Here is a 9,925-nt window from a genome sequence, read left to right as displayed (position 1 = left end):
AAGTTGGGAACATACCTAAAATCTCAGATGGCTTTAATGAGGGGTTAATAAAATTGAACTACCACATGTTGATACTGGATGCATTACTGGATCCAGGGTTGTATATTCTATAATTATTCAAAATGTCATCAGAATATGTTATCATAAGGTATTCATTTTAAATAAGATTTTCTTCTAAGAGAAATAGTTTGATATTTTGTGGCTTTTTCTGGAAAATGAAAAACTGAACTGAGGACATGACGTTAGCTGTAATTCAACAATACATGTGTTTAAAAAAGGCTGTGTGGGTGAGAAAGGGTTGGTAGTCTGTTGAATTGATTGTGATTCTAAGAAATAAAACTTAGTAAGTTCAACCACTGACTTCCTTGATGAACCATTTTGAAAAGATAATTAGCCAAAATGCTACTAAATGACTAAGATACATCTGTAAAGCAATAGCATATATAGAACGGATGTTGAGGATGATGATTTGATCCATAAGCTAGAACACATCATATCAAACGCTTACGATTTCATTGGATTCTAGCACCTTTCAGGGTTGTAGGACACTCTAGCAACTACTATGTGAACAATTCCTTTAGCTCAAATCTGGTCTTGCTAATTGGATTACTGAACGTTTCCTGCCCCATCTAAGAAAAGCAGCCGTTAAGTGCACGGACATTTTCACACCCTTCCCTTCATTACTACTATTCCTCAACTCACTTATTGACAATCCAGCCTGTGTGTTCAACACTTTTCCAAACCTCAATATAGCACACAAACGTCTTAGAACTTCTGTATGCCATTAGCATGAACTAGAGGGCATTAATAACAGACTCTAAGTTGTAAGTTGTGTGTGTCCTGGTATCAGTTTCTGATTTCTGGACGGCCTAGAAAATTTTAGGAGTAAGCTCATTTTATTAACAAAACAAAAGGTTAAACTTACTCTTTTTAAGGGCCTTTCATTTGTTGTTGCATTTTGCAAGTCATAGTTGAGTCTGCTGGAGAAGTGGCTATGTGCTTGAGCTGCTGAAGAGAGGTAGCGACTTGGCAAAAGAATGATAGGACTGGAAAGTAGTCGTGAAAACTGGCATCACAAGGATCACTAAATGAAACAGAAAATGAGCAATACAGAATGGTTTTTGTGGGTTGAGCAGCAGTCTAGACTGTAAAGATGTCACAATTCAATAATTAACCCTTGAGTCCTGCTGATAGGATATCCATAATAACAATTAATTAATTAAACAATTTTTTTAAGCACTTGTGGGACAGAGTCAGAGTTAAGTGCTGAGATGCAAAGGGAAGAAAATAGGTAAGCTTCTTGATGCTTCTTGACATGTTCACAGACCCGTTACGGTTACTGCTATGAAGTTCCTGCAGCATCAGTTGAAAAGAACACCTGGCAGAGATGCTGCAGGTTTAGATTCCCCTCCTGCTGTGCTGCTCACTTGCCAAGGGGCCTCGGACAAGGCATTTAACCTCTTAGTCTCACTCTCTGTCTTCATACAAGAAGGCTAACAGTAAAACTGCCCTCTCTAGCTTCCTTACAATGTTGGTGTGATGGACAAACAAGATAATCGATAGGAGAATGCTTTGAAAATTGTAAAGTACCCATTTTATTTTCACCTCACTATACACAGAAATAATAATTTCCACCTATTCACCTCACATGGATGCTGTCGCTTCTTGGCATTTATTGAACAACAATGCTCTCTCCATGATTTACAAATAGAATTAGACAGAGTTCCTGCCCTGTGATTTTAAACTAGGCAGACACGCATGATAAAAAGATGCGAAAAATTCTAGGTAGACAATGTTATGTGATGATCATTAATGTGTTTATAAAGGGTCTATTTGGTTCTTAGATGTAAGGTACTATGGGCATTTTTCATAGTCTTTAGGATATTTGCTTATTGCAAAAAAAAAAAATCTCCGTAACATAAAACAAGAAGAAAGGTACAGGAGGATTGAGAAGAAATAAAGTTGATTTAAAAGAAGGGAGTGAAAAACACGATGTACTGAATACCTTACTACATTCTGAGCCCTAAATTTGGATAAAACAGGGGCATGAGATGAATAGCAACTCACTTTGCAAGTGGGTTGTTTTATTTTGTTCCAGCGACTATGCCAAGTAAATTAGTTCATGGTTGACTGTGTTACTATATTTAGCTTTGAAAATACATTTTAAAATAGTAACAACTGTAGTGATAACCCCCAAATATTTTAGCATTTACACGATGCCTTAGATTTTACAAAATTTTTATATGAAAAATTTAATTTAATCTTCTTCATAATAACTTTGTGAGATGGGCATTGCTATTATGTCTAATTTAGAGATGAAAAAACTGAGCAGAAGTTGGTAAAATCATTTACTCAAAGTTAAGACTGTAAGTGGGAGACACATAGCTTGAACCTAGGCTTTCTGACACGAGGGTGTATTTTTACATCTTCACTCCTCATAAATAAATCAACCAGTCTACAATAAAGTACTATTAAAACAGGCTAAAAAAAAAAGAGAAAGAAACCTGGAAAATAAATTTAATAGCAAATTCTAAGCATGGACTGAATTTGGAAGCATTGTCCCTCATACTGCTCATCTTATTCCAGTTTAAGTATTTACAAGTCGATTGCATTGGTTTCCAGAATGATGCAGTCATTAGAAGGATTTTGTGAAATGGTAGTTCTGGGCAAACACTGCTTAAGGGATGTTGATTAAACTGTGAAGGTTTAATTGTGATTGTGGTTCTGCATACATATAGTATGTATTTCTTTCATACGTTTAGGATGCTCCAAAAAAGAGCCTTGAGTTAGATTTACTAAAAAGTTTAAAGCATCTATTTTATTTGCATCTAGCTATAGGTAATCATGTACAACATGAAATCTGAAGAGAGAGTGAAAATGGCTTTAGAAAAATATAAGCCAAACCCAAAGTCATAATTGACATTTCCACTTTAGAAGAATGAAACGAGATTCTAGTTAACTCAATTAATGACATGGCTATGCCAGTAAAACACATATACATTCGCATAATTATGCATGGTTGTTAGCAAGACGTTAATGATTCCCTGGAAATTCTAACAGTCTTCCAGTCCAAGAACAGATTACTACATGGCAGTTAAGGTAAAACAACTACTACAATAATTCTTGGGGTAGCCTTGGTTCAGGCTGCTATAACAGAATACCATAGACTGGGTGGCTTAAATAACCAACGTTTATTTCTCACAGTTCTGAAGGCTAGACTTCCAAGATCAGAGTGCTAGCAGATCCTGGGGTTGGCCAAGTCTCTCTTCCCGGCTTGCAGATGACCATCTTTTCCTCATACCCTTACAGAGTGAAAAGCAAGCTCTCCTATTTTTTTCTTGTAAGGACACTAATCCCATTCATGAGGGGTCTACCCTTGTGACCTAATAGGTGTGACCTCTCCAAAGCCCCACATCCTTATACTGATACCAACACTTTAGGGGGTAGGATCATATGAATTTGTGGGGGCACAAACATTCAGCCCATAGCAGGTAGCCTAGGATATCATTCTCTCTCTCTCCATACAAGAAGATCAAGATCTTATTAATACAAGATGTTTTACCACAATAAGAACAAAATCTTACTTGTTTTCTCTCGGACTACTGTCTCCATTCTAGAAATCTAAAATGGATATTATCTCACTAAAACAGCTGCTAAAGGCCAATTTCCATTTCTTTTCATTTTTCCTTCTATAATTGTCATGGAATAAAACTATTAAAATACATCAAAATGGGGATCCCTGGGTGGCTCAGCGGTTTGGTGCCTGCCTTTGGCCCAGGGCGCGAACCTGGAGACCTGGGATCGAATCCCACTTCAGGCTCCTGGTGCATGGAGCCTGCTTCTCCCTCTGCCTTTGTCTCTGCCTCTCTCTCTGTGTGACTATCATAAATAAATAAAAATTAAAAACAACAACAACAACAAAATACATCAAAATAACATCCTAGTCTGGATTTTTCTATTCTGTAGCATCAGAGAATCATCTGACTAAAATTGATCATCAGTGTCTGGCTTTAGAAAGTACTATGTATAAATGCTTTTATTTAGACCTATTTATAAAGAAAGATATATATATATATGTATATAAATACATATATAAAGACTGTATATATGTGTATATATATATAAGGACATATATATGTGTGCGTGTGTATATATGAGGACATATATAAAGAGGATAATTCCACTGTATTTCTTAACTCAATTTGGATAGAATAATTTTCTTTGTCAGGAAATGCTTCTTTATACTTCGATTAAATCCCTTATATACCATAGATAAAGAAGTATAAATATACACACTTTGCATGAGGAAGCTTAACTCTTGGAGTATCTTAAATGTGAAAAAGAAATGGAGTTCATTAATTTTCAAAAACTTGTATTGTAATTTTTATGATATGAAACACTGAATGTTTCAGTTTGGGTCACACATGATGTAACCCTTAATGAACCCTCCACAGCCTAGGGCTTGAGCCACAGTTTTGCAGTTGCAAAAACTGAATAGTGGTCTGGTCCTGAGAAACTGATTCATGCTAGCTGAAATCACAAGAAACTTATTTACAAGGGTGAACATGTGGTATGAGATGGGGGTGCAGAGTTAAGCAGGAAGGAGGGAGGGCAGATATATGTTTTTTTCTGCTGGGTTGTTCTTTTTCAGATATCAGTGTTCTGAGAAACTGAATTCCAATAAAACTTTATGTATTCCGAATACAGCCTAGACATGGGAAGTAAGTAAAAAGATACTATTTTGTAGTGAAAAATAGATGTATCTAAGTCTGTGCAATGGAATTCTCTTTGGAGCAGAGGAGAGGCTATGATTAGTGTAAGTGATGGCAATATGAAGAGACAGCTGACATCTTGACGAAAGATCAGAAAGCAGACATGGGAACTCAAAGGTCCATTTGGTGGTGGAGAAGGTATGTTAGTCTGGCTTCTGCAGAGCAATAGAATCAATATTTCTATTTAAAGAGATTTATTAGAAGGAATTGGGTCACATGATTATGATGATTATGAAGGCTGAGAAGTCCCATGATCTGATTGTCTACAGGCTGGAAACCTAGGAAATCCAATGGTGTATTTCTGGTTGGAGTCTGAAGGCCTGCAAATCAGGAGAACCAATGGTGTCAACAGACAGCAAATTCTCCCCTCTGCCTTTTGATTCCATTTGAGTCCTCAGCAGTTGGGATGATGCCCACCCACACTGAGGTGGGCAATCTACTTCCCTCAGTCTACTGATTCAAATATAATCTCATCCAGAAACAATCTCATAGACACACCCAGAAATAATGTTTAGCCAAATATCTGGATATCCCATGGTGCAGTCAGACATGTAAAATTAACCATCAGAGAGTAAACTCTATGTACCCTTAGTATCCCCCAGGGACATGTCAACATTAGGAAAGGAAATGCTTAGCATTATCTCATTCATCTTTACAAAACATCTTAACAGTTAGGTATTCTCATTATTTTCCCATGAAGAAACGGAGGCCTAGAGAGGTTAAGAAACTTGCCCAATTTCACCCAGAGAGTGACAGACCTATGATTTAAATCTAGCTTAATCTAATATTAAAATGAATATTTTTACTTTTCTATGCTAACTGTAAAAACTAGTGATTCTAATTTGTGAAGTTTAGGATAAAGGATATGAAGCATACTATATTTTAGTATTTTAAATAATTTAACTATTTTATATGTACTTATTTCAGTTTTTCTTAATTATTCTGGTCAAATATATTTTATTTTATTATTATTATAATAATTTAAAGGCTGATTTTTTGAGAATGGAGTCAAGTGAATGGAAAGTGCACAGAATCCATCTCTTTGAGCTTCAACCAAGCTGTGTATCACATATGAGGACCATTCCATGACTACTCAACTCTCAAGGACTTGGTTATAGATCACTGGCCTCATCCTGCCTCCCAGTCTCAGATTTTCTTTTTCTGCCCTCACCTTACCTTTCAGATTTAGTGGTGTGAACATGCTATGTTATGGCATCTAGCACAGGAAAGAATCAAGGTAAATGATCCCATGCAAGAAGAATACACACTTCTGTGGCTGAAACTCTCTAATTTGCTAAATCTGATGGCTCTCTCCTTTGATTAATGCTGGAGACATGCTATCAATTCTTGAAAACTTTTTAATACATATTGTTATTCCCTGTATACAATTTCTAAGATTATAGCTTGTCTCATATGTTGCATTTTATTATCTCATTGTTTTCTTTTATGAGTTGCATATACAACATTATAACTTATTTACTTAAAACTTTCATAATTCACAATGCAGGGCATATATTCCTCAGAGAACTTCTGTATGTAATTAATCTCACCTTGATTTCTTTTTTTCCTTCCTTCCTACTGTCAGTTCTTTAGCTCTCATTTTAAGAGTGGCATCAGAGGTCTTGGTCTCTTGGATTTGCAGGAGGATAGTTTGGGTTGTGGTTGTTTTACTTTGGGAACTTGCAGCTCTCTGTACAACTAGCAAATTGGCAAAATTATAAACAAACACTGAGAAACTGATTCATGCTAGCTGAAATCACAAAAAACTTATTTCATTAATAAGTGTTTCATTAATAATGATAGCTTCTGGGTGAAATAGTGAACATGCTCAATTGCAAAAGTTGGAGATTTTGTTGGAATTATAGCCAGCATTTGCATTGTGAAGGACTGTTTATAGATACTTAAAAGCAGAGTAAAACAAACTTCCCAAATTTTTTGCCTGCAGCAATTGACATAAAACATGAACTCAAATAATTCACCACTACACCAACCTTCTGCAGAACCAGTAGATGGTCACACCAATTAACACTCTGGTTACTTATTGAAATCAAGAATCTTTTTTGCTCCATCAGGGAATGCAATACCAGATCCAAGGTCAGTACTGGACCTCATCTTGGGGGTGGAGGCTAAGTAATGCAAAGCACCCACAGAATGGCTAGAGGCCAAGGAGCAGGGCTTGTGACTCCAGATCACGTCAGCTCAAGGTGAGATTAAGTTTTTAAAGGGTCATTAAAAAGTACTCATTTCTAGAAGTGGTAAAAGTGGGGAAATTGGAAGGGAAGTTTCCAAAGATGACTAGTTAAAATCCTGTTTAAAGGATGTGCTAAGCAAAGAGCCCATCTTGGAAAGAAAGAGCATGAAAGAGAAAAAAGACTCCACATTTGAAACTTTCTGTCAAACTGTTTAACTGTTTTTACACTAAAATGCTAGTATGCATTTAAATGGCTGAACATTGACTCGAATGGCTTTTAAAAGAATAAAGCTATGCAAATAAAATGTTTGGAAGGGTATATACTGAAATAGTAATGGTGGTTAGTGCATGAGAGGTGATGTTACAGCAATTTTTCTCTTCTTTATACATTTCTGTATTGCCTATTTTTTTTCTCCTAGTGAGCATGCACACTGCTTTAACAATTAAGGGGGAGAAAACAGTGAATAATTCTTGTTTAAAAAAATTACCGTTGGTATTAATCTGTAAAATAAATGTTCACATAGCTAAATTAGCAGGGCAAAGCAGCACCAGGGAGGCAGAAACTGTGTGACAGAAAAAACAGAGACTAATTAAAAACAAATGAACACAAAAGCTTGGGTTTTGCAATAGCAGTAGAATTTATAGAATTACAGCACCTCTAGAATTATGGAACCCACAATTTCCTGTATGTGTCTGTTTCTGCCAACTTTTGGTTGTCTGTGGTTTTCCTAAAATATCTTTGGAAGGGACTCCCAGGAATCATCAAATTGGTTCAACATTATTTAAGTTATAATCTAACAAAAGCTTCCAGAATTTCTGCGGGAGCCTCCCATTCATGTACGTGTTCCAATTTTCTGCCACATATATGTTTTTTTTTATTATTTAGATCCAAGATTGTACAGAGTTACTTAGCTCCTACAATGTGAGGGAAGCTTTCTCATATTATTTCATGTAATCGTCTCAACCAATGAGGCAGTTATTAATCTCTACACTACACAGAAGGGCCACCTGATGCTCAGAAGGTGAGTTGCCCCAAATCTCACAATAAGTTGCTGGCCAGGCTAAGATTGAACTTCGATCTCATGACTTGGTGCCCAGTACTATTTTTATATGACACCGAGCCTCTGGAAAAGTAGAAAGATATGACTGACAGTCTTGGTTTCCCCACATGAAGCGTCTAGGGGTCTTGAGGAGGCAGGCTATGTAAAGTGTTCAATACATGCATGGTTGGGCTTTCAAAAGCTCTAATTTTGTGACTGGCTTTATATCTGTGCCACCCTATGAGTGGGAGGGGAGATTCATGGTAATACTGCCTTAACCATTGAGAACTTCTAGTTTCCTTGGGTTGTTGCTTTTCTACTCTTCATAAGTTTGTTATAAATAGAGTGATGTGGTTATATTTTTAAAAGTTATATTAACCAGGGTGCCTGGGTAGCTTAGTTGGTTAAGCATCTGTCTTCAGCTCAGGTCACGATCCCAGGGTTCTGGAATCAAGAAATTTTAAGAAGAGCACTTAATAAAATATTATATTAATATACTATGTTAAATAATATTGTAATATTTATTTTAGAATTTTAATTTATAATAAAGTATTATATAAAATTCTCCAAGAGTAGACTGCTGGGTTTTTGTGAATCTAGAAGTTTCAAAATAGATGGGTGCCCCTACTAATTCTTTGATGAATGGAAATATGAACTCTAGTGTATTCTGATCAATTCCACTTTGCCCAGGGATCCTGTGATAGGTAATCCATAGCTACCATTGCCAACATAGTCCATTTTTTCTTGTCAGTAATTTTCTTATCTCCAATCTGAAATTCAGAATGCAGCAATAAACTAGCTTTTTACAGTATACACCATGCAATATCTAAGTGATTACTACTAGGGAATATTAATATGAAAATATGCATATAGACATTGGCCACTAAAACTCAATTTTCAATATGGTTTATTTAATAAATGGCTTGGTAAGTTGTTTTGGTAATTCAAATTGAGGTTTGTTGTACCTGGTTAAGTCCTAAATTATGCTTATGCTTACTTTTTTGTTCCTAAGACTAATGATAGCTAGACTGTAGGCTCTTTAAGAGCAGAGATAGATTGCATGTTATACTTTATTGGTAACAACCACAGCATGAGAACAAGAATTGATTATAAAGTAGGTACTCAATAAATACTTGTTTGGCTTACTATTTTGCTTAGGCATATTTCTAGTGTTGACAATCAAATAAATTACCAGGTTAAAAATAGAAATGAGGATATTAGTATACCTACTAATTCATCTCTCTGTTGTAGCTATAAATGTCAATGTGCAAAGGATGCATATTAGACAGAGGTTCTTAGCTGCAGCTTCGGACGGGATTTCCTTAACTCCTGAAATTTTATGCAAATATTTTTTTATATCTTCATATATTCACTCTCTTGAGGAGAGCATACACAGCTTGTTTTGAAATTCCTAACTCTATCATAAACTATTAAAAACCAGCGGTATTTCATATATTCACCCTCACCCTCAATATCAGCACCAATAATGACAAAAACCTACCTACTTTGCTTTTTTCTCTGATTTTTGACTTTCCTAAAGATGCCTGATCAGAATTAAGCTGCCTTAAGTAATACCTGGAATAAAGCAATGTATAAAAGCATGGACGCAAACAGGATAGTGTGAGCCATCTCTTGGTTCCCATGCTATACTCTATACTGAGCTCGCACTTTGTGTCCAGGTGCAGGTCAAGGTTTTTTATCATATAAAACTCTAATGGAGTAAGTGATCTGGGACCTAATTATGGAGAAATTACCTGTCTCCTTATGCATGCTCACAACCACGAAAAATCAACAGCACCATTCATCTAACGGTTCCTGCCTCCTCACTTCAAAGATTTTGGGGCAAGCTGCTCCCAGCATGAGGAGTTGACTTTGGAATTCATGGTACCTCTCACCAAAGTCTAAATTTGCCAGTTCAGAGG

This window comes from Canis aureus, chromosome 17 (genome assembly GCF_053574225.1).
Source record: "Canis aureus isolate CA01 chromosome 17, VMU_Caureus_v.1.0, whole genome shotgun sequence".
NCBI classification, from domain to species: Eukaryota; Metazoa; Chordata; class Mammalia; order Carnivora; family Canidae; genus Canis; species Canis aureus.
The sequence above is the reverse complement of the archived record's forward strand: the minus strand, read 5'-3'. Positions refer to the sequence as shown.